Here is a 25,743-nt window from a genome sequence, read left to right on the forward strand (position 1 = left end):
TTTTTAAAGAAGTGAGGTTAGGGAGGATTCTGGAAAGATGGTAGAGTATATCAATAAATTTCAAGCTCTCCAGATTCCCCCCCCCAAAAAAAAAGCAGAACAAATTTGTACCTCAGGGCAGTCATAGACTGGTTTGGGAACAAACATAGACTGGTTTGGGAACAAAAGCTTCTTCCACAAAGAGCAACAAGAAATGGCTCCCTGCCCAGAGAGAATTTATAGAATTCAAAAAAGAATTTAAAAAATCAAATGAGAAACATTGAGGAAAAGCTTTTAAAAAAAGATTAAAATCATCCAAGAAAACAATATTATCAAAAAAGGTAACCAAGTGAAAAAGGAGATACCGAGTCTTAAAGACAAAAATAATTCTTTAAAAATTAGAATTGGGCAAAGGGAAACCAGTGAAGCTATAAGAGATCAAAAAATAACAAAGCAAAATATGAAGAATGGGGGGGGGGAAAGAACAGAATGTGAAACATCATATTCACATCACAAGAAAAACAACAGATCTGGAGAACAGATAAAGAAGAGAAAATATAAGAATAATTGGATTATGTGTAACCAAAAAAAAAAAAAAAAAGAATCTCAACACAATAATGCAAGAAATAATACAAGAAAACTGTCTTGGAGTGATAGAACATGTGGGGAAAGTAGAAATAGAAAAAAAAAAATCCATAAGTCACCACTTCAAAGAGATCCTTTGTGAAAATCACATAGGAATATTATTGCCAAATTATGAAACTCCCAAATCAAAGAGAAAATCTTACAAGAAACAAGAAAAAACAATTCAAATATGCTGGAGCTACAATTAGAATCGTATAGGACTTATAAGTAGTCATAATAAAATACCACAGATCCTGCAACCATATATACCACCAATCAAAAAAACTAGACCTGTGGCCAAAAAATATCATACTTAGCAAAATAATAATATTGAATGAAAAGAATGAACATTCTAAAAAGTTGTCAAGTTCTTTTTTGGTTGAATTTCAACCAAACTCAAATTCATTAGAAAATTTTATATATGAGCCAATATTGAAGATTCATTTCAAGGAACTTAATGTGGATAAATTGTTTATGTTTTTTATATGATAATATATATCATATGTTTAAGATTGACATTGGCAATTGAAAAGACTAAAAGAAAGATTGGGGCAGAGTTAAGGTAAAATTAGTTATTGTGTTATACAAATGAGGTACAGAGAAAGAATAGACACAGAGGTATTAGAGGAGGGAGGGGGGCTCATAATTGTGAAAATCTACATTGGGAATGGGTTAAATAAGAATATATATACACACACATACACATATATGTATATTTGTATACATATATATGTGTGTATGTATATATATATGTGTGTGTGTGTGTGTATATGTGTGTGTGTGTATGTATGTATGTATGTATACTATGAAGTATATAGCACCCTCCAAAATCTATAAAGAAATAAGGGAAGATGGATGGGCAGAGTGGGAAACAAAGTATGGGGGAAGAAGACATAGGATGGATCCAAGGGTGAGGAGAGTTAAATAATAGCAAGGCAAGTTGAGGGGCGAAATTAAAGCAAAGAGCAGGAATAGGAAAGATGTATGTTTGTATATGGAGGGGCAGAGTTGTGTATGTATATATGTATACACACACACACACACACATAAAGATATCCTTGTTTAACTATAGCCTGCTTGGAGAAGGTGGGAGGGGAATGGAAGGGGAAAAAAAGAATAAAATTTAAAAAGTACAGAACAGAGAACAAAAGGAACTTACAAGGAAGTAAACTCATGAATATGATTCATGAACTCATGAGTATAATTTCTTCTAGGATTATATATCCTTTCTTGAATTGGTAATTTATTGTTATATATTTTGAATCCTCTCTGATGTTCTGTTGGACACATGACAATATTTTGTTTTGTTTTGTCTTGTCTTGTTTTTTGTATTTGTTTTCTTTTTATGTTTTTCATTTTTTTTATTCTATTAAAATAAGTAAAAAAAAAAAAAAGAAAAAATATACAAATAAAGTTGATGTAAAGAAAACACTTATCAACAAAGTCAATCAAAAGTGAAATTGGCTTTGTTTGGAAAATGGTAGATTCACTTTTGCTACCAATCTACTTGCAAATATAGTTTAGAGTAATTGGTTGGATCTGACACACCTTGGTTTGGACTTGATGGCCTTTGAAATCCATTCTTTTTCAACATTTACAAGAAAAGCAGAAAAGGAAGCATCTAGGGAGAAGGGAGAAGGAAAGAGGGAGTCTGGAAAAACAAATGAACTCAATTGAAATTATATTCAGTGGCATCCAGTTTTGCTAACCCAGTATTTAATGAGCTATTGGAAATCTACCAAAATGATTCCACTTTAGTTGGTTTCTAGCATGGAAAATTGAAGTTACTAGTTTTAACTGAGAGTTCTTGATCTCTTTTGGGAATAATGTGTAAGGCTATTAAATGTATGAAGCAATAATGCATCTGGCACTTGTGAGCGTGTGATCCACGTGAGTGGGCCCCTTTAAAGTGAGCCCCTTTAAAAAGAAAGAGGAAAAAAAGACTGGGAACACTGCAAATGAAGGAGAGCTGGCAAGCACGGGCAGCCTCATCACATGATACTCATTCCACAGGACATCCCACCCAGCCTCAGGGCAGGCTCACCAGGATTAGAGCTGCTCTATTTTCATTGGCAGCCTCAAAATACATCACAGGACCCATTGACAGCAGGAATTTAGTTGTGTGAACAACTCCAGAGTAATTAATCAGGGTCAAGGCTGGGTCTGGTTTCAGAGAGGGCTGCCCTGTGACTGACACTACATTCCAGGATCCCTAGCCAGGCCCAGTTGCCCCATTCCTTCAGTTTACAGGCATCAAATAATACTCAGAATATTGTGACATCCAACTGTCCATGCCAGCCTGAAACCTGGCCCTCCTGATTTCCTTCAGTTGGCCCCTTTGGTGCCTTATCAGGAGTCTAGGAAGAAGACTTACCTAAAAGAAGGTGGAAAAAAACAAGTAATAAAAACCATTTTCACTGCCAGAAAGAAGGTACCACACAGTCCCAGGCTTCCTTTATCATTTCCATGAGCAGAGCATCACGAGGTCAAAATGGAAAAGGCAAAACATTGGTTGGCTGTTCAACAAAAATGTCTGACATTTATAAAGGTCTCTTAAGTGCTCATGACAGCTCTGTGAGGTAAGTACCAAAGTCTTTTTTAACCTACATTTACCCCAGGTAAAATGTAACTCAATGGCCCAGTGGATAGAAAACCAGGCTTGAAGAACAAACTTGGCTTCAGACACTTACTGTCTGTATGACACTGGGCAAATCACTTAATCTAAAAGTTTGCCTCAGTTTCCTCACCTCTAAAATGGGGATAATAATAGCACCTAGCTTCCAAAGTTGTCATGAGTATAAAATGAGATAATATTTGTAAAGTGCTTAGCACTGTGCCTGGAACATTGTGGGCATTTAATAAATGCTTGTTTTCTTTCTTCTTTCTATCCTCCCTTTTCTTCCCTTCTTCCTTTTTCTTTTGTTCTCTTTCCTTTTTCCCTTCCTTTCCTCCCTCTTTCCCTCTTCCTTCTTTTCTTTCTTTGCTCCTTTCCTTTTTCCTTTCCTCCCTCCCTTCATTTCTTTCTTCTTTCTTTCCTTTTCTTCTTCCTTCCTCTCTTCCTTTTTCATTCCTTCCCTATTCCCTTTCCTCTTTACTTCTTTCATTCATTTTTCTCTCCTTTCTTGTGTCCCTCAATCTTTTCTTGTTTATTTCTTTTGTCCTTCTTTAACCTTCTTTCCTCTGTTCTTCCTTCCTTTCCTCCCTTTCTTTTCCCCATTCCTTTTTTCTTTCTTTTCTTCCTTCTTTCCTTTCCTCCCTCTCCCCTCCCTTCCTTCTCTCTTTACCTCCTTCCCTATTTTTTACCTTCCATCCATCCCAATTGCTGAGGAAGCTGAAGTTCAGAAAAATTCAGGACTTTCCCATGGTCACACACCTTATAAATATCAGGAGCCAGATATAAACACAATTACTTTTGATTCCAAGTCTAATATTCTGTCCTCTGTAAGATGCTGTCTCTAAATAAGGAGAGACAGATGGTCAGTTTCAAAAAAAAAAAAATGATGTGTCAACCAAGACATCTGATATCTTCATCATTCTGTAACAGAAGAATTAACTTCCCAAAATTTTGAAGCAAATGTTCTTATTTTAATGATTATGGGCATTAGGATAAGAAAAAAATTAATTTTTCCCAATTTTTTTCAGATTCTCTCAAAAAGGGTTCCAAAAAGGGGCTCTTGGAGCTAGAACATTTGTAAATCCTGCTGCTGTCCTAACAATGGCACCTCCCCATAGTGCAGATCCTCCACTTCAAAGCAATCCTCATTTCTTCCTTCTCTTTCACTGCTCATACTCAATGGTATGACAAGTTTTGTTCTATTTCTATAGCATCTCTCATATGTATACTGAGTTTGTATACTCTCTATATAAATACCAATCTCCTCATTCAGACCCTCATCATCTTTTTCTTGAATGATTGCATTAACTTTCTTTCTGGTCTCCCTGCTTTCAGTCTTTCCCTTCAACTACTAAAATAAGTTTCCTAAAAACCCAGGTCTGAACATGTCATGTACCAACTAGAAAAGGTTTAGTAAATCTCTAAGATAAATTACAAAGTCTTCAGTCTGAAATTCAAAATTCTCCACAATTTGGATCCTCCCTATTTTTTCAGTTATTTCACCTTATTCCCCTTCTTGCCCTTTATATTTCTTCCAGACTTGCCTCCTCATTGTCCCTTTATCTTTGTACCTTATCTTCCACCTCTTTGCATTTGCACAAGTTGTCCCCTAGATCTGGAATATATTCCCTGCCTCTTCAAATCTGAGCTTTCCTCAAGGTTCAAGCATGGCATGTTGGCAAATATTTAACAACCAGCACTCTGAAAATGTAGACATTTATGTTTAATCTGCATTATTATTTTCTCTATCACTTTCTTAAGACTGGACGAGTAGCCAAACAAATCAAGTCCTGATTTACAGCATTTGCCAATTTCTAAGATATAAATGTTCTTGCTGAAAATTTAACAATCAGCTCTCTCAAGCTGGCAACAGCACATTCCTGCCAGATATTATCCTCTACACAATTCTTTTCTAATTTTCCATTTCCATCTCCAGGTTTTGGCTCTCTTTCTCTCCTCAAATTACCTCAGAGTTTTGTTTTGTTTTTTCTTCAAGAAAATATAAAGTCTTTGAGGGCAAGAATTTTGTTTTGTCTTTGTATCCATAGTTCCAAGGCAGTGCCTTAACAATAGAGGCATTAGCTGATTTTAATTGAGTTGAATTGAATTCTACAAAAATTTTGGCTCTTCAATAGGAGCAAAGGAAAGAGAAAAGAAATTCTAATGTATAGATAAATGTATCAGTGACTCCAAGGATCTATGTTTTCTGCTCTCTAAAAATTGTCAATAATGGGAGCACTTTAGTCTAAATGAACCTGTCCACTTTGATTTTACATTATTTTAGATTCAAATCTCATTTCATAATAAAAATATTGGCTGATATCATATCAATAAATATTAACCATAAAAATTAATTGGGGCAACTAGGAAGTATAGAAAAGAAGGGTAAATCTTCAAGATCAATCAATAAACATTTATTAAGTGCTTCTTATATGCTAGATACAAGGAGTTTGCAATCTAAAGATCTTACAATATTACTATTGTGTACAATATTACTATTTTAACCTGACCAGTTATTTCATTGACATAGGAAGCTCTTAATGAGGAAATCTTTTTAAAAAGTGCAAATCAGCACCAACTTTACAATTTTTAGTTGTAGAGAGTTGACTGGGAAACTGAAAGGCTAAGTGCTTTGATCACACTGCCACATGTTAGAGATAGAGCTTCCTAATTCAGAACAAAGTTCTCTGTCCATTATGCTCTCCTACGTATTGTTGTTATCATAATTACTATTACATTCTTGATAAGGAAGACAGCCATATGAAACAGGAAACAATAAAACAACATACAACTAAATGCTAAATGATTTTTATAAACCAAGAGTACCATCAAAATTATAACAAGGAGGAGGATCTCAAAAACAAGGTACATCCCTTATGTCTAGAATTCACTCACTCCTCATCTCATCCTCCTAGGATCCCAAATTTCCTTCAAAACCCAATTCACAGCCTACCTCCTACTAAAACTCTTTCCTAATCCTCCTATTTGTTACTGCCATTTCCTTTTAGAAGTTAACTATTAGTACAATATTACAATTATTACAGTTATTGCACACCTCCAGCATGATTTAAACTTTTAGAAGACAGCATCATTTTAATTTTTGCCTTAATATACTTAGCACCTTCCAGAGTTCCTCATATGTTGTATATATGTGGTAACTAATATGTGGTAACTAATTGAAGTGAATTAAAATTAGCTAAGATGATCATAAGAGATTCTGATGAGAAAAGTATTTTAGGATCATTAATTTGAAAACATGGGCAGGAGATATTGGAGATGAAGGAAACTGGAGAAAAAACAACCAGTTAGGATTTTGTTGCAGTTGGCACAAAGAATGAGATGATAAGAACTTTAATGAGGGTGATGGTTTGTGGAAATAGAGAAAAAGACCAACTTAAGATATGCTGGGAAGGAAAACCCAACATAGTTTAGCATTTAGTTAATGGTTGGAGGTTTCAACACCAGTCCAAAGAAAAAAATACCTTCTAAACAAAGTCAACAAAAGCAGAAAACAATCATATAAGACCCTTCTGAGTTTTGAGTTCGTTTTCCATTTAAAATTTAACAACACGATGCCAGGAAGAGCAGTTATAGGATTCATTGGGAACTTTTAACTTAAATGATATAATCCTCCCTGCTACATCAAAGTGCCCCTCCTACAAAACATGGGCAAAATTCACTAACCTTGAACATAAATACAACAAAGTTTCACTAGTTAGTATAAATCTCTGACCCTCTGTTCTCCTTCAGAATGATACTAGAATCAGTAAAACTGGCTTTCTCAACAATTCACTGGACAAAACTCCCAACAGTTTCTAAACCATGCTCCCTTCCTTCTGGACCTCCTCTGCTCCACATCACTTCAATGCAGATTCTCTCTCTGGTACCCTGATTGGTAAACTTGCCATCTTATCTTTCCCAGAACCAAGCCTCCAAGTCACTCCCTGGCCATTTCCATATCATGCTACCATGCCTGCATCCCACACTCACATGTAATTACCTAAGTGTAATTCTCCTATATTATTGTAAGCTCCATAAGGGCAAAAAAGTGACTTAATTGCCTGTATCTCCAATACCCAAAATAGTACCTAGCACATAATTTGAAATACTTTTTTATTTATTCATTCAAAATCTCTCTTTATTCTGGATTTGTCAGATGACACGAGTATTATTGTTTTAAATTTCTACTCCATCCCAACTGTTTGTTCCATTAGAGTCTCTTAAATATTAGATCATAAGAGGCAAAAGAAAAAAGTAAAATCTGGAGTCCAATTTAGGTGTTTCTTAATCCTAAAACAACCAAGAGGGAAACCCCTACTATGGTTGAGTTGATATTGCTACATCTGGGCAAAAAGAAAATTCAATCTCGGGAAGATTTGGACTTTATTATCACTTTGAATTCTGGTACTTTCTAAACAAATAGTCAATGAAATGAGTTTTTTTTTTCTTTACAAGTCCTGTTATCCATTCTTGTGACTTTCTCCAAGGAAAACAAATTCTGTTCTGTTATTGATATCTTTTAAAAAACCATCATCAGAAACCTATTTCAAATTTAATTTCCACAGCACATATGTGTAAATGAAAACAAATGCCACCTCCCTTTTCCCAGCCATATGCCTCATATATATATATATATATATATATATATATATATATATATATATATATATATATATATATATATATATTGCTTAGATTTGTCCTTTACTTGTTTTCCCCCATAATATAGCAGAAAGAGAAGCAGGTAATATTACTAACCATGAGTCCAGAAACCTGAGTTTGAGTTCCAACTGTTACAATCTAGAGATGTGACCCTGGGCCAGTCTTTACATGCTTTGAGCCTATTTTATCACTTATACAATGATGAAAATATACAATATACTCTCATCAGGATTTTTAAAAGAGGCAATCAGGGTTAAATGACTTGTCCAGGCTCTCACAGCTAATGACACAAGCATTATTAGGATTTCCAAAGAGCAATGAATGGCACATGCTCAGAGAAAATGGGCTGCAGCACATTTGCATGCATCAGAAATGACAACATTAAAGAAATTCATCCTCAAAAAAAGCAATGGACAGTCATGTACTAGTAGTGCACAAGTGCTTTAGCAATATCCACAAAATATAAAAAGACCTATGCCAAAGTCTTCAACGTGTTGAGTAAAACCTTTAAGAAAGGACTATAGGATAATATGGACAAGAATCTGACAGGATGAGGAGAAATGGATATGTTGTGAATGATAACATTGGAAGTTATCTGGACATCAGTGAGATCACTGATCCATTGAAATATGAAAATGGACCCACACCAAAGGGATGCAAGGAAACTACTTTGTAGGCCAAAAAGTTTTATATAAGGACAAGCTATTCCCAACTATCTCTTCCAGTAGGCTCTCAGACTTTATAACGAAATAAACAAAAGGAAGGAAAAAGCAAGGCACAAAACCATTGAGAATGGGCATTCTTGAGTGATATGCTTACTTTTAGAGCCTAAATCAACATTTAAAGACATTCCTGTTTAGTGTGAACTGAATTTTTTTTTAAACCAAGAGCAAAATGAGGCAAAAACATGGGGTTTTTTTTTCAGTCTTCATTGAACTAATTTTCTAGTCCTCTGGACTCTTCTAAGTAAAAGTCACAGCCTAATTTTATTACCAAGAGTACTATATATTCAATCTGCCAAGCGCTTTTCTTGGATGGCTATATCTTCCTGAGGAGAAGGCACTGATGGTTATGGGGCAGTGAGCCAGCTATTGCTTTTCAGGTGACCTGGGGTGAGAGCCCAGAGATTGGTTTGGCACACAAGACAAGGTAGTATTTACCCAGTAAGGCCCCCAGGAGAAGCAGAGGGACAGGAAATGGGCAAACCATTCCCAGTCTAAGGGTCCCTTATGTGGGCTCCTTCAGCAGCCACACTTTTCACCATCCTGTTTTCACCACAACCTCACAAGTCTATCCCTAGGTTTGATTAAACTCAGTCAAAGAGTAAAGCTTAAAGCAATGCTTTTTCCAACTCCATCTTAAGGGAAGAGTGCTGGAGACCACCCAACATCCCACCAAGCTAGCCTAATGACTATCCATTTCCTGATTCCAATTTCAAAGGGAATTTGTATTTTAATGAGTCAGTGCTGTATAATTAATCAGCCTTTCCTTCTCCCAACCCAAATTACTGAAGGAAATAAGCAAACACCCAAAATTTGCTATTTCCCTTTCTGAATGCCAGAGCTGAGAAAAGGTTCCCATGTAAATCAAGTCTGGGTGTGGACGGGTTCTGGGCACCAAGAAGTCTGCTGTCGAACTTCATTACTCATGAGTCATTGGAGAAGAGATCCATCCCCCCAAGAATCATTGACCATAACTGCCTGAATTTCCTCTCCCTCCGTCGCCACAAGGCACACACAGCCTGTATCTCTCTTAGAGTGGCCAATTTGGACGGGATTGGACCATTCAATGTACTAAAGTTTCTGTGGCTACTTGGTTTTTCAAGAACCTGAAAATGTTAGTTCCTTATATGTGTAGCATGAAGACAAATCCTGGCAAATTAGATGAACCACAGTTTTCAGTCCCAGTTGTAACAAATTAATGTGTTGAAAGGCAGCATGGTATCACAGACAGAGAGCTAGCCCTGAAGCCAGGATGGCCTGGATGCCAGTCTCTGACACATCCTGGCTGTATGTAGGACTCTGGGCAAATCCTTGAATCTCTCAATGCTCACGCAACTCTCTAAGACTCCAACTTGCAAAGAATGGCCAGGTGTCATTAGTAGAAGGAGTATCTTTATCAGAGAGTTCCTATACCGATAAAATTACAGATCTAATCCCTATCCCTAGTCTGCAGATCAAGTCAAATAGAAAACCAGTCACTAAGAAATTCTTCCATCTCAAATAAAACTCAGACATCTGTATCTCCTGAGAACATCAGAAAACCTCCTATAGTTAATCAATCAATTGAGTATTTACTAAATACCTACTATGTGCCAGGCACTTTGCTAAGTACTTTATAAATATCATGTCATTTGGTTCTCTTAAGACTCCTAGAAAATAGTTGCTATTATTATCCCCATATCTCAGATGAGGAAACTGAGACAAACAATATTTAAGTTATTCAGCTATTAATTGTCTGAGGTCCCAGTGCTCTGTCCTTTGTGTCACCTACCTGCTCTAATGATTAAAGATGGCAAATTAATTTCTGATAACAATTGAAATGATCTTATGGCAAGTCCCAATTAAGAAAGATGGCATACCATTCATGAGTACTGGCTCTCAATTCTCTGATCAGTCCATAAAAATGATTGCTTTTGTTAGTGTTATCAGAAGCTCAGATGGTCTTCTTGCTTGTTCATTACTACTCTGATATGAGGAATTTCAAATACAATGTTGTTCTATCACCTTTAAGATGGAACAAAGTAGAAGATAATCCTCAAAATGAAGAAAGAATTCCAAGGAAAAACCTCCAAGTTTCTTCAATTGCCTTCCTATGTCAAGTTCAGGTGTCAGAAAGGTGTTACCTTATAACAAGGCAATACTCTGACTCCTGGAGAAATTGCCTTGATGGGGGAAGCACAACACGTGCTGAAAAAGTTAGTGCCCAACCAAAAGATCAGGGAGAGAGGAAGGTCTGAAAAATGATGGAGGCTTTAATCTGATTAATTTGCAGCTCTAAACAAAGCCTAAGAGGTTTTTAGAATCCTGTTCCTGTAATTCTGATTTCCTTCCATTCTTATGGAACATAAATAATTTAAATTATGCCCACAATAACGTGGGCTTTTCTGCATTCAGGCATTTTGAAAATATTAAATTTAGTTATCTACATACACTGGAAACATAATACATTAGATTATCTGCAAAGCTAAGAGCCGTGAGCCAACATGAACAAATCTCTTATGTAATGTCTGAGAAGGCCTAATGCTCCTGTATAAACACATCTCACATTTTCCTAGGAACCATTTTCTTTGCAAATGAAACATTTAATTACAGAGCTGAGTTCATAAATAGACTGTTAACATGGATGAGGGGGGAGGGAGGTGTGGAATAGATGTAGATATGGTGCTAGATTAGCAAGGGAATATCCTACAAGAACTTCATCAATGCCATAGATAATTAATTACAGCTTACCTTCTACCCACATAGCCATGCCTTTATCAGCCAGTTCTGGGAAAGAGCAGATGGCTGACCAAATACTGAGTGAAACTTTCCATCTATTCATTTCTTAAAGAATCACAGGACTATGCAAAGACCTCTGAAAGATCACCCAGCCCATTCCCGTGTGCCTAGACTCAACTGCACTAAAAGTATCCCAGGCAGATGGACATCTGTCTTTGTCATAAAAATCACCAGAAAAGGTGACTTTATAATTACTTTCAGTCACCTATTCTAGTGACTTCTAATCCTGCCCTGATGAAATTGGGTCCATCTGCTAAAGGCATTTGTGTTCATTATGATCACACTATTTGTTAAGTCTTTTAAGAACTGCTCAGATTTTAAACCTCTGTCTGGGTTTGCTCAGGGCCAGGTAACTGGCAAAATAGTATGGCTTCTTGTTCTAAGGGTTGGATAGGATTTTGTTTTGTTTTGTTGGTTGGTTTTTCACCAAGATGGCAAAACAAAATTTTTTTAAGTCTTAGCAGGTCATGATGCTTTTATGTAGATTTCCATTGTCTCTATTATTTCTTTGCCCTTATCTCTTCCCCATGTCTTTAGAAAATTGAAAGCTGACTACAGTTTAGCAACTCCCATGTAACTGCCAACCAAGAAGCAATGATAGAGTTCCAGGATGTTAGTCTGTAAAATTAATATTGTGATATCTTCAAGTAAAAAGATGGTCAATAATTCAATTTGTATTTGTCACTTAAAGCAAGAGGTAGCTGAGTGGTCCAGTGCGCAGAATTCTGGGGCCTAGAGTCAAGATTTCTCTTCCTAAATTCATATTGGTCTCAAACACTGTGAGCTTAGGATTCTCACCTGTGTCTGTTTGCCTCAGTTTCTTTATCTATAAAATGATCTGGAGAAGGAAATGGCAAACTATCCCAGTATCTTTACCAAAATCAGACACAATTGAACAACAATAGTTTAAATCCAGTAGAACTTCATAAAATTAGATTCTGTGCAAACCACTTTTTCATATGTAAAAGCCAAAGAGGCAGCTAACATCAAAAATGGAGTGTTAGACCCAAAATTAGGAAAAGTTGGAAGTTTGCAAATTAACTGCGTTTCCCTAAACATACCCAGTTTTCCTCATCTGTAAAACAGGAATACTAATACCTATTTTACCAATTATATAGTTACTTTATTTTCATAATCAGTTATCATTATTATTGGTTTTCAAACTGTACCTCAACAGTCCCCAAATTCCCAGTGTATATAATCCAAGTTTTATACAGTAGAAGAAGGAGAACATAAATGACCAATCTCATCCCACTCCCCTAATTTGTGATTAATATCTCACAAATATAAGAACAAATCTCTTAATCACATGGAATCTCAAGATGTGGTTTTTTGTGTTTGTCAGCCCTGTGTTCACAAGTTTGTTACTGTCCCTTTGTGTACAGTATACAGTATTGTGGAAAGATTTATGGCACAGATTTTAATCTCAGCTGCAGGGCATGCATCAGTGCTTATCTCTAGACTATGAAGTGTTTTATGTGATCATTGTTTCATGTGGATCAATGAAATAATCCAACCCAATGAATGACATACCTGAGGCACCACCATGAACAAGAAAGGGTCAGGGGAGCACTGAGGGAGTTAGAAGAGAGAAGAAGGTGCCATATGGAGTTCTTTTTGTTATGGAATCTTGAGCAATGGTATTTCAGTTCAATTAATCTCAGATACCATTGCTTGAAGGAAGGAATTTTGGCTGGAGATAGTAAATATCTCATCAGTTCAGCACTTCTCCCAATCAACAGTGCTCGCCTGCATGTTAGCTCAGTACCATCCTCTACAAGCAAAAACCTGATTCCTCCCTAGTAACCTGACCCCCCCACATCCTCCAGTTCCAGCCCCGCCTTCCTCTACATTCCAGTCTGAGATAGGAGTTTCCGTGATTGAGCCTCAAAGACCCACGAGGTGTATTTGGAAGTAGCTACAGGCATCTTAGTGACCTCTCTCTACCCTCCAAAGCCCAAGCTGGCTTTCTCATCAGCACTGTGAGAGGGAACCATGCATGATCCATGACCTCAGCTCCAATTACAGAGACCAAGATGGTCCCCATGATGCTAAATGTCATCCCTGGTATCTGACACTTGATTAGTGATCACTCTCTTCCACTGGCCTGATGGGTCACCAGGATATGTCTCCTGGAAAGAGCTGGAATGTGTCTTTTCAGATTAAAAACTATTTGAACTTGAAGGTTCACCTGACCTCCAGGGAGACCCATTTTAATTAACTCAAGTGACATTTGGCTATGTTGCCCACTGTAAATCACTGGGTGTCTGAAAACAGATTTGAAAAGGAATCTTTCAATTTTCATTTCATTTCAAAAACAAAACCTTCATCTTCAAAACAGATGAAAAGAAATAGAAGGGACAAACCCCCACAAATAACTTCAGAAGGACAAAAAACCTGAGTGGCCTTTCTATCACCTCACCCAGCTGGAAAACTTAGAAGTAAAACCATGACTAAATGGAAAAGCAACCCCATCATTAGAGAAAACTTTGTCTACTGACCTAAGACCATAAACAAAACATATGGCCATTAGGAAGTGCATTCACAGGGCCAAATGGTCCACATTTCCTTTTTCATGGTGCCTCAACAGGGAAGAAACCAGGTCCCTGAGTACATACTATTTTGTCCTTTCATTGCACCCATTTTATAGTTATGTACCCAAGAGCTGTCCCAAGTCCCCCCCACCCCGGACATTTTTTTTATGTGGATGGAATATCAACATCAAGGGAGGCTCTGAAGGAAAATTAAGAGTCATAAAATGTTAGAGCGGAAAGGGACCTTAAGTATCATTCTAATCCAACACTCTCATTATACAGAAGTAGGCAGTAAATTCTCCAAGAGGTTGAACAAACTGCCCCCCCCTTCCCAGTCACATAGAAAGTTAATAGCAGAATAAGGATGAAAATCCAAGTCTCCTGACCTCTTACCCAGGGGTCTCTGCACTATTGCTTTGGTGCCTTTATAGGATACTCAAGGATATAATACAAGAGACTCAGAAGTCAGGAGACCTGGAATCTAGACTTTTCTTAGTCATTAAATGATTTAATTACCTTAAGAAAGTGACTCTTATTGTGTGAAAATCAATTCTCAACAATCCAAGGCCATCCCAATAAACTTTGGTTGGGAAATGCCATCTGTATCCAGAGAGAGACTCATGGAGATTAAATGTGAATCAACACACCCTATTTTCACCATTTTCTTCTTTTTATTTTTCTAGTGTTTGTTTTTCTCTTTTATTCTGATTTTTATCTCCTAATCAGACTCATATGGAATATGTAAAAAATGTATATATGTGTATATAAATATACATATATATATATACATATATAAAACCTAAAAAATAAAATAAGAAAGATTGTTTAGGAAAGAAGGAAAAAAAAAAGGAAAGGCAGGAAGGCAGGAAGGAAGGAAGGAAGGAAGGAAGGAAGGAAGGAAGGAAGGAAGGAAGGAAGGAAGGAAGGAAGGAAGGAAGGAAGGAAGGAAGGAAGGAAGGAAGGAAGGAAGGAAGGAAGGAAGGAAGGAAGGAAGGAAGGAAGGAAGGAAGGAAGGAAGGAAGGAAGGAAGGAAGGAAGGAAGGAAGGAAGGAAGGAAGGAAGGAAGGAAGGAAGGAAGGAAGAAAGGAAGGAAGGAAGGAAGGAAGGAACTCTTTGATCATGGGCCTGTTTTCTCATCTATAAAATGGAAGAATTAAACCAGTCAATCTCTAATAGCCTTCTAGTTCTTATATTTTTTGTTCTTTGGCATAAAGCATATAGCCAACAGGTTTTTGTATTTAGTACCAATACATGGGCTTTATCAATCAATGCTGAGAATATGTCTGAATCCTAGGATATTGCCAAGATTTTTTTTCCTATTAAAAATTCTTTTTTTCTTTGAAAACTATGTCACTGTATGTCCTCCAGACTGGAAGAAGAGAGTTCACTTATAAATCCAACCCCATTGCTGATTAATGGATGTTTTGACTTGCTTTGATTCTGGTCTGGTCTGGTTCACCCCTCCTTTGGTATCCTAGTAGCCATCTATTCTAGTGGGTTCAAGATATTTTTGCTGGACTTAGTGTGGGTATTAAATTATGTTACCCTACTGTTACTGCTACATCTCAGAACTCCTCAGTTCAAGCAATCCACCAACTTCAACCTCTTCAGTAGCAGGAATTATAGGCACAAGGCACCACAGCAGGCTTGTTAGGTCTTTTCCACATCAGTTGGTGATGCTATCTCCCTCTACATGACTATACACCAGAAGAGCTACCTATTTCCCAAAGACTTGGGTCATAGGTGAATCACCTTCATCATCCTATTCTAGAGACAGATCTGTTTCCTAACATCTCTCATGCATTCCACCTTCTTAAAGGTTGCTAGGACAAATAAGGCAAGTAAAGAGAAATGACTGCACATATTATTACATGCAGAAGCTCAACCCCTCTCTCAAATAAGAAGGCAATCATTTAGTCTCCTTTACCCCTGAGCTCCAGTCATTAATTTGTATATTATTGTATAGTGAGGTCAACCCTCAGCAAGTATTAGATTATTTATAACTTCAGAAAGTTTTTTTGTACAATCACTTGGCAGGCTTTCATCTGAAACAGCATTTGATAGAAATATGGAAAATGGCCTGAACTTTAAATGACAAACAGATGAGAAAGTCTGATGAAAATCACATACTTTTGAACACCATGTGTTTTCAAACAGGATATAAATGGGATTTTTAATTGATGTTGACTTTAGCTCATGGTAACATTTTGGGTGATCTCAATTAGTGGGGTTACAAGAAACAGTAAAGAAAAGAATTGGATCAGGATGAGTCTTAGGGGGAAAAATCCTGACTTTAAGCAAAACTTTCTCCGTACTAAAACTCCAATCCAGCAAATACCTATTTGTTAAAACAAGCCTGTCTCACCTTCCACTAAACAGCACTTAGAGACTTGTAAAGTATTTCACCTACAATATCTCATTTCATCCTCAAAAAAAATACATTTGAGTAACTGATAAAGTTATAATCCCTATTTTATAGATGTAGAAACTAAGATTCAGAATCTTTAAGTGATTTGCCCATAGTCACCTAGCTTTTAAATGTCTGAGTTGGAATAAGAACCAGGTCTTCATGATACAAAATCCAACATGCTAACTACTGCATCAATGGCTGAAAAGCCCTTACAAATTATGTGTAACAACTGGTTCAACCTTCCCCTGCAGTTTCACTCTTCTGAGTTGTCCCAGAGTTCAGCCCCCAGAGAAGGCCACAATTCAAAAAATTACATATTGATCAATATAATCCACTCCACTTAAAAAATGAATCATAGAATGAAAAAGCTGGACTTGATCTCGGAGATGATCTAATTCAGTCTTCTCTTTTTATAGATAAGAAAGCCAAGGCTCAAAAAGATGACCTTAGTAAGGAACTTAAATAAATATTTCTTGAATTGCCTTGATCTTACCTATCCAATATCACAGCGCAACTTATGGAATTTTTAAAACTCTGGTTCTGACACTCCTTAGCTACATAAGTTTGGAAGAACATTTTTATTCCTCCCCTTGGACTCAAGCTACTCTAGGTGATGCAGTAGATAGAGTGCCAGGACTCCAGAAGACTCATCTTCCTGAGTTCAAATCTGGTCTTAGATATTTCCTAGCTGTGTAAACCTAGGCAAGTCACTTACCCCTGTTTGCCACATTTTCCTCATCTATAAAATGATCTGGAGAAGGAAATGAGAAATTACTCCAGTATCTTTATCAAGAAAACCCCAAATTGAATCATGGAGAGGTGGACAAGATTGAAAACCAATTGAACAAAAATATGCATTTATACTAAGTAATCTTTAAGATAGTCATTTTTAGCTCTAATATCCTATGAATCTATAATTTTGATTATCAAAGGTATTGGCAAAAACCATTATATGTTTTTCCCTTTGACTTTATTTTGTTTTAATTTTAATTAAAATTATTCTTTTCAAATGCCAGTTCTAAAATATTTATTCCATTTGCTCTAGGAGACTGAAAAGATCACCTTGACCTTCTTCCTCTTGCAGAATTTCAATAAAAGAATTCAAAAAGAAACAATGCATCTCATTAATGCACTAAAAACAATACCAAAATTATTATTAGAAGACCTAAGTCCAAGTCTTCTGCCATATATTAACTGTGTGACCTTGTTCACATGGCTGAGCCTTATTTCCCACATATATAAAATGGAAGTAAGAGTATTTTTTTTAAGCAATTCCCAATATTTCTATAAGGAGTGAATTAGATAAAATATGTGAATTATTTTGTAAACAAAAAGATAGATCTAGACCCAGCAGCAGGAGAGGGAAGGAAGAAAAAGGAATAAAAACTTATATAGTACCTACTATGTGCCAGGCGAGGGTCTTAACACTTTTGCAAATATTATCTCACTTGAACCTCATAATAACCCTGGGAAGAAGGCACTATTATATTCTCATTTTATAGTATAACAAAATGAGGCCCAGAGAAACACAGCTGGCTGATTTGAACTCAGGTCTCCCTGATGAGTTAGAATGGAATCTTGAACCTAGACTTCTCTAATTCCAAATCAAGTTCTCTAACCACTACACCCAAAGCACTCTCCTCTCTCCCTCCCTTCCTCCCTCTCTTTCCCTTCCTCCTTCTCTCTCTCTCTCTCTCTCTCTCTCTCTCTCTCTCTCTCTCTCTCTCTCTCTCTCTCTCTCTCTCTCTCTCTCTCTCTCTCTCTCTGTCTGTCTCTCTGTCTCTGTCTCTCTCTGTCTCTCTCTCTCTCTCCCTCTCTCTCTCTGTCTCTCTCTCTTTCTCTCTCTCTCACTCTCCTCTCTCTCTCATTCTCTCTCTATCTCTATCTCTATCTCTCTTTCTCTCTGTCTCTCTCTCTCTGTCTCTCCTCTCTGTCTCTCCTCTCTCTCTCTCATTCTCTCTCTGTCTCTGTCAGTCTCTCTCTCTCTGTCTCTCTCTGTCTCTCTCTCTCTCATTCTCTCTGTCTCTCTCTCTCTCTTTCTCTCTCTCTTTGTCTCTCTCTCTCGCTCTCTTCTCTCTCTCTCTCTCTCTTTCTCTCCCCCCTCTCTCTTTTTTTTTCTCTCCCCCTCTCTCTTTTTTTTTCCTCTTCCTCCTCTCTTTTTCTATACATCTCTTTCCTTGCCTTTTACTGGAGACACAGAGATAGAGACAGACAGAGAAACACACACACACACACACACACACACACAGAAGACACAGACAGGTGGGAAGACAATAAAGCCTCATTTCTGCATCACTATTAGAGTTGGCTTCTGAAAGCCCAGATCTAGTCACAAACACAAAAATGAGGCTTTTCACTAAAAATTCAGGCCATATATGTTAATCCCTTTATAAAGGCTGTCACTTAAGTGACCCTTAAAAGACAGTGAAATAATTCCAGAACTTTCCCCCCAATTCTTACAATTCCTAAGATGATAATTCTGAATTGGTCTCCCTCATGGGAACCTGACGAAGCAGCCAGGTTGGGCAGTGGATAGAACTACCTGGTGTGACCTCCTATGGAGAAGGTATCTTTGCCCCCAAAAAAATCTTCAATTCATGAAGAGTTGAATTGTTGAACAATAATTAGGCATAGAGAAAGTCTATCAATCTTTCTTTGTTTTAAATCTTTAGTCTTTCTGAACAATGTTAACCACAAAGGCATTTACTAACAGAAGTCAGCTTTTTGGGATTGAGGGAAAAGGTACCTGAAAGAGAATACCATCCCAGAAGAGAAAGAGAAAGAGAGATTTAAAAGAGATACACTTGCCAAAATTCTGTCTTTGTCTAAGGACTAAGAGATAGAAAGAAAAAGAATTATAGATTTCTTTTAATCTATCTTTTCAGGACAAAAAATGGATATTTATATTGGGAAAGGCATTCCTCAAATGATTCAATAGTAGGATAGGGAGCCAACAGTAATGACTGAACAGTCCTCCTCACCACACTGTACCACTATTGCTGTAACACCAAAACAAAATTAAAAAAAATTCATTATTTTTCTCAAAAATATTCAAATATTTCCTCAATTTTCTTTTTCCCTTTCCTTTAGCTATGGAGCTCAGGTCAATAAAAATTAGACTTCATCTTCCCAGTCAAACTGGAAAATCTTATTTTAGCCACAGAGGAATAAAGATACCCCTTAAATGGGCAAAGATCCAGGAAAGAATCAAGCTGTTTCTTTGAACCCATCAAACTCAAGATGCAGACTCAAGGATTAGTATTCAAGTGACTATGTTTAGCAATAATCTGTTGTAGTAAAGCCAGGGGGGAAAATATGGATTAGAAAGATATACATGTATGTGCACATATATGTATGTGTCTATATATGCACATATGTGAGTACAAATTATGTAGGTGTGTATAAAAGCACATTTGTATACATAATAATTATTCATCTATACATAGAAACAGAATTATTTTCATTCACATTCATATATCCTCATATCCCAATAAGTCATGACAACCCTCAAATATGTTAGGTGTAAGATGTCAAGGCCCACAGTCAAGTAAAAAATTCCTTAGATTCTAGGAGTTAAGGAATCATTTAGGCAAATAACTCTGTTTCAAAGTCACTACAAGGTTCTCAAAGAGAATTCATGAAGTATAGACACAAACTCATAATCATTAAAAGGAAATTTTACAGTTTATCAGGATGAAGGAGAATAAACCTTCACAATGGACTTGTCAAGAGTTTTTCATTTATAAGCTCAAGACTCCATGATTTATCACCTTCTAGTCCATGTTGACCCTCGCCCTTTGACAAGAAATGACAGACCATTCCGGTATCTTCGCCAAGGAAACCCCCAATGGGGTCATGAAGAGTCATAAATGACTGAAATGACTGAATGACAATAAAGAATAAGTTATAAGAACTCAAGATAATCAACCATAATAGCAGTGATATTGGAACAGAGGGATGAACATTGGGAAATGACCAGGGTAGAAACCATCAATCCAAAAAAAAAAAAAAAAAAAAGAAGAAGAAGAAGATTGGGTTTTAGATAAATAAATGCCTGGAGTAATTAAAACAAAATTGAGTAATGGATAGTGGGGAGAACCATTTGCTTCACTAGTGAAAGACATATTACCAAAGGCATTTCTCTCATGATCTTCAAGGCAATTCAGCCTGTATTTTGGGTGGTAAAAATGTACACTTCAACTTTCAGAATGGTGGGCAATAAATAGAATCCATAGTCTAAATAAAAGCCATGTCTAAAATATTATGGTTAGGTAGTCCACAGAATAAGATTGTTTCCTGAAAGACAAACAAGATGACTCTCAGGCTATAGAGAGATCAGAGAAGCATACCATTTTTGCAAGGGTAGGAACTGTTAAGATTGCTGTAATTCAATTCTTCCAGTAATATGTGAATTATTGCACAAAGTGCAACAATTACAATCTTAATAGATTAGTTATTGTTTATAGGTGGTCTAAAAACTGTGTGATTCTTAATACCCTCTGTATTTCTTTCCCAATCTATTATATTCTTCTCCAACACCCCAATATCATCATTGCAGAAGCAAAAGGGAATATTCTGGATCCATAATCATTTTTACATTATTCTTTGTTTCATATGTGATGCCTATGAATTCATAATTGATGGCCAAACTACTGGTGATAAATCTCTTGATTCTCAAATAGGTTGGAAGTCTTTAGAAAGTTTGGTCTAGGATCCAATTGACCCAACCAGTCATAGATAAAAATTCATTAGACAAAAAATAGTATCAAGAAAACAAATAGACATAAAATGGAATGGAACTGTCTGTATTTCCATTATAAAACTAATTTGAGGAAATATAACATCTCATCATCATAAGATCTGACCTCAAGAACTTGGAGCAGACTCCAAGAATCTCAGGATCTCTGAGCTGAAAGAGATCTAAGATATGTTCTTGTTCAATCCTTGGCTAACCGAGAATAAATTAGGTGAGGTGATTTCTGAAGTCCCTTTGAATTCTTGGATTCAAAGATTCAGAGTTCTGCATAAATAAAGTGCTAATCAAGTTTGCAAATTAAAAAAAAAAAATCAGAGGGAGAGTTAACAAAACAGTGAAAGCAGGATCCAAAAAGATCTTGGCAAATTAAAATTTGGGGATGACTCTATTAATAAAATGAAATTTAATAGGGATATATGTAAAATATTACATTGAATTTTTTTAATCAGCTTTATATACACAGAATAGTAGAAGCTTGATCAGGCAACAGTTTGTTTGATAAGGACCAAGGGTGGGATTAGAGACTGAACAAGATTGATATGAGGCACTTTGGTAACCAAAAAAAGAATGCAAATTTGAGCCATCTTTAAAAAAGTATATTATCCAGAATTAACAAACACTCTATGCTGTGTTTTCATCAGCCCTGGACTATCATACTCATTTCTGGGCATTTTAAGAAGGATATTGACAAGATAGAAACCACTAAAGGAGAATAAACAGGTTAGTGACTTATTATGTTCTGATATATAATTCAAATCAGTCTAGTCATTCAAGTTGGTATCAGAAAAAGCACAGAAACTCTAGAACCATAAAATTCAATTTAAAACTACTTTCATAGTTAAACATTGTTAAAAATTATAATGGTAATAAAAACATTTATATAGCACCTACTATGTACCAGGCATCATTTGAAGCACTTTACAAATATTTGATCCTTGTAACAAATCTGGGAACTAGATGTTATTATAATTTTCAAGACAAACAGTGGTTAAATGACTTAAAAATAACATAATCCCAGAATAAAAAGGATATAAAAGCACAAATCTCCATCTGCAGCCAGCAGATCATGAACTAAAGAAAACCTGCAGGCCTGTGGAGTCTAGGGAAAGACTTCTGACAACCTTGCCTACCCTCAGGCTAATCCTTTTATAATCCATGAAATTAGGTATATAAAGCACCAAAATGGTGATGGATGGGGGGAAGACCAGCAGGTGACCACACCATTCCCAGGAGTTTATCCAAATTCCTGCCACTGTCTTTGCGCCCTTATTATATAAGAATATGTTCAAGGAAATGAAAAGGCTTAAGATACAGTGGGAAATTATATGTGTGTTCCAGTATTTGAAGAGTTATAAGTCTGCAGTTTTCAAATCTTTTTGGACCACTTGAAAAACCAACTCACCATAACCCTTCACCACTGGAAAGGTTGCTTTTGATGAAATTGCAAGATGGTAATATATTTTCCTTAATCTATTTGATTCTAAAAATGATTAACTATGGGAATAGCACAAATGGTGGGGGCTCAAGCCAATAACAGTAGAGAAAAGAGACAACCTATAAATCCTTCAGGATACCTTTGAACCATGAGGGCAAATATAGCACCCTAGCTCTAGAAGAAAAGGGTCTGAGAACACAGACTATAATTGCATTATATATAGATATAGATATATAAAATTATATTATATATTTGTGTGTGTGCGTGTATGTTTGTATATATGTATATAGCATCTGAAACTTCAGTCTTCAAATTCAGTATCAGTGATAAAATTCTTTCCTTATCATCTGTAAGAAAATGTTTAGGACAAACCAGATATCAGGATCTTTAATCCTCATCCAAGAACAACTCCTGTGGTTACAGGAGACAAAAGTGGACACTCTCTATACAGTCACCAAAACTTAAAAAACAAAAGTAAGTTAAGTATCTTAAATGCACAGAAAAATAACAGAAGGAAGATCAATAAGAAACATAAAATATATTGTACACTTGGAGAAAAAAAAACTGAGCTTTTCACTATTTAGATTGATAACTGAGTGCAACACTCAATGTTCTGTTATATATATGAACTGATCTTTGTTTTAAGTTTGGAATTAAAATTTTAAATCAACTTTTAAAAATATTTCTATTTTTTCTATTTAAATTTTTATTTCTATTTAAAAATTTAAGACCCAAATTCATTCTTCCCTTCTTCCTCCACACCCCCCCCAAGACTGTAAGCAATAGGATATTGGTTATACATGTGCAATTATGTAAAACATTTCTATGTTAGTTATTTTGTACAAGAAGAATCAGATAAAAGGAAAATGAAACAAAGAAGGTGAAAAATAGTATGTTCAGTCAGATTCAAGCAATATCAATTCTTTTTCTGAAGGCAGATAACATGTTTTATCATTAATCTTTTGGGATTGTCTTCAATTATTGTATTGCTGAGAATAGTCAAGTCACTCATAGTTTTTCATCAAACAATAATATTACTGTTACTGTGTGCAATGTTCTCCTGGTCCTATTCACTGTACTATGTCTCAGTTCGTGTAAGTTTTTCCAGGATTTTCCGAAATCATCCTGTTTGTTATTTCTTATAGCACAACAATAGTTCATTATAGATCATAGAGCACAGCTTGTTTAGCCATCCCTCCAATTTCTAATTCTTAGGCACCACAAAAAGAGCTGTTGTAAAAATTGGATTTTTTTGGATGTCTTTGGTATATAGAGCTATTAGTGGTGTTGCTGGATCAAAAAGTATCCAAAATTATATAATTCTTTGGGTATAGATCTAGAATGACTGGATCAGTCCACAATTCCACTAATAGTTCATTAGTGTCCCACAATACAACAAATGTCCAATACTTTTCTTTTTTGTCATATTAGCCAGTTTGATAGATGTAAGGTGGTACCTAACAGGAAGTCAACTTTTTAAATGATAATGAAAGCCCACATCCCCAGTAAATCATCTTATTCCCAGTCCCCCACGGTAATTTGGGATTTTACTGACTCCAAACATGCACACCTTCAGTAGAAGAAGTTTGATTGAAATCTCTTCATAGCCAAAAGTTCAATCCTAGAAATTTCTCTGAAGACAGAAGGAGCAGGGACATCATCAGTTAGATCACTAGCCATTCCCATTTGGTCAAGATGTTTGGAACTTCTCAGGAGGTATGAGAGGCATTTGTATATTCAGCATAGACTACACCTGGAGGACAGCCTTCAACCCAAAGAATGAGTCCCAATTTGTAGAATTTCAAATATCAAAAAGATTATATTTTTGAGTAGAAGGTGGTGATGCCTTCCTACAGATACAATATGGTGTAATGGAAAGACAGAGCCCACAGGCTAATGCCATCCAGAGGAACTTGGCTTTTATATATCCATCCATAAATTTATTGTCACTCACCTGGATTATAATGATTTCTATCTTCACTATCCTTCATAATTCTTTATATTTTTCCCATCCATTGAATTATGACAGTCCTAAGAGTTAAATAAAGCCATAGGCGAATTCTATACCTCTCTTGCTTTTGGAGTCTCCTTATTGACAAACACTGAGGGTTCAGGGCTTTATTTTGTCCTCTCTGCCCTAAGTGCTAACAAGTTCCTAAAAAGGTGGGAACTTACTCTGCCTCTTAATGATGTGTGAATTGAGGAGATGAAGGCACCATGTCATCATGTGAAAGAGATTTTCCACACAAGAGGAAGAAGGCTCAGAAGAGTAAGAATAGTCCAGCATTTCCTTCAAGCTCCTTTCCCTCTGTCCTGGCAGGAAATTCATTGCAAGTAATATACCTAGGTCTTGGCTTCTGTACATACCCATAATATCGCTGGAGATTAATTCAGATGTAAAAATAGCTGTAGTCCGAAGTCACCTGATCTGGGGAAGAGAACTGAGCCCTACCACAGAAGTGATTGCTAATTTTTTTCCACAGACATAAGTCCATTTCTTGATAGAAGATTCCTTATTCAGAAAGAAGAGGCGGGGAATGGTTATAGATGTTTTCCAAAAAAGCTCTGTAGCACTTAGAGCAGGGGTTCTCAAACTACGGCCTGTGAGCCATATGCAGCCCTCTGAGGATGTTTATGTGGCCCTCTGGGTTATGGCAAATGGGCTGAGGGGCAGAGACAGAGTGTAAGCTTTTGTTTTTACTATAGTCCAGCCCTCCAGCAGTCTGAGGGACAGTGAACTGGCCCCCTATTTAAGTTTGAGGACCACTGATTTAGAGCTTTACCTTTCTCCCACAAGGTTGAAAGGGACCATTAGAAACCAAGTAAGAAACTGCAGAATTGAAGTCTGCTCTAAGTAATATAAGATGCCAACTAAAAATTATCAATGAGACTCTAAAATTTCAAAAAGCAATTGTTTTCTATATGCAATGTCCACTTCAACATGACTTCCTAAACTTGCAGGAGAATCACACCTCAACTTCTTGAGGAATCATCACCTAACACTAAGCACAGAGGAGTAAAGGCTTAATCAATGTTTATTGAATTCAATTGGATGGGATAATAGCTAATGTAAAGATCATTTAGGTTTGTTTTTTTTGTCTGCAACTCTGATATTTAACAAAATGTTTTGCATACATGAAGTTCTTAATATATATTTATTCAAATTAGAAAGACATCTTCACATAGCTGTCTTTCTGAGACTAGAAGCTGACAGAAGTTCGATCAACTT

At 36.3% G+C, this 25,743-nt stretch overlaps 2 long non-coding RNA genes across 6 annotated transcripts in view; one reads left to right on the forward strand and one right to left on the reverse strand.

Annotated features, from left to right (window-relative positions):
• LOC141554798 (uncharacterized) overlaps positions 1–25,743 on the reverse strand; it is a 139,933-nt gene that overhangs the window by 49,352 nt on the left and 64,838 nt on the right. The gene's annotated exons all lie outside the window — the stretch shown is intronic.
• LOC141554796 (uncharacterized) overlaps positions 1–25,743 on the forward strand; it is a 66,989-nt gene that overhangs the window by 26,851 nt on the left and 14,395 nt on the right. Inside the window, exons 1-2 of one of the 4 annotated variants that reach the window (XR_012485961.1) lie at positions 2,708–3,182; positions 4,246–4,399. The exons of 2 other annotated variants lie outside the window; for them this stretch is intronic. This is a non-coding gene — a long non-coding RNA (uncharacterized LOC141554796). Of the gene's footprint in view, positions 1–2,707; positions 3,183–4,245; positions 4,400–25,743 lie in introns of those variants that run through there. One more of the 4 variants, XR_012485960.1, reaches the window with a different exon arrangement.

Source organism: Sminthopsis crassicaudata, chromosome 2 (genome assembly GCF_048593235.1).
Source record: "Sminthopsis crassicaudata isolate SCR6 chromosome 2, ASM4859323v1, whole genome shotgun sequence".
In the NCBI taxonomy this organism is placed as follows: domain Eukaryota; kingdom Metazoa; phylum Chordata; class Mammalia; order Dasyuromorphia; family Dasyuridae; genus Sminthopsis; species Sminthopsis crassicaudata.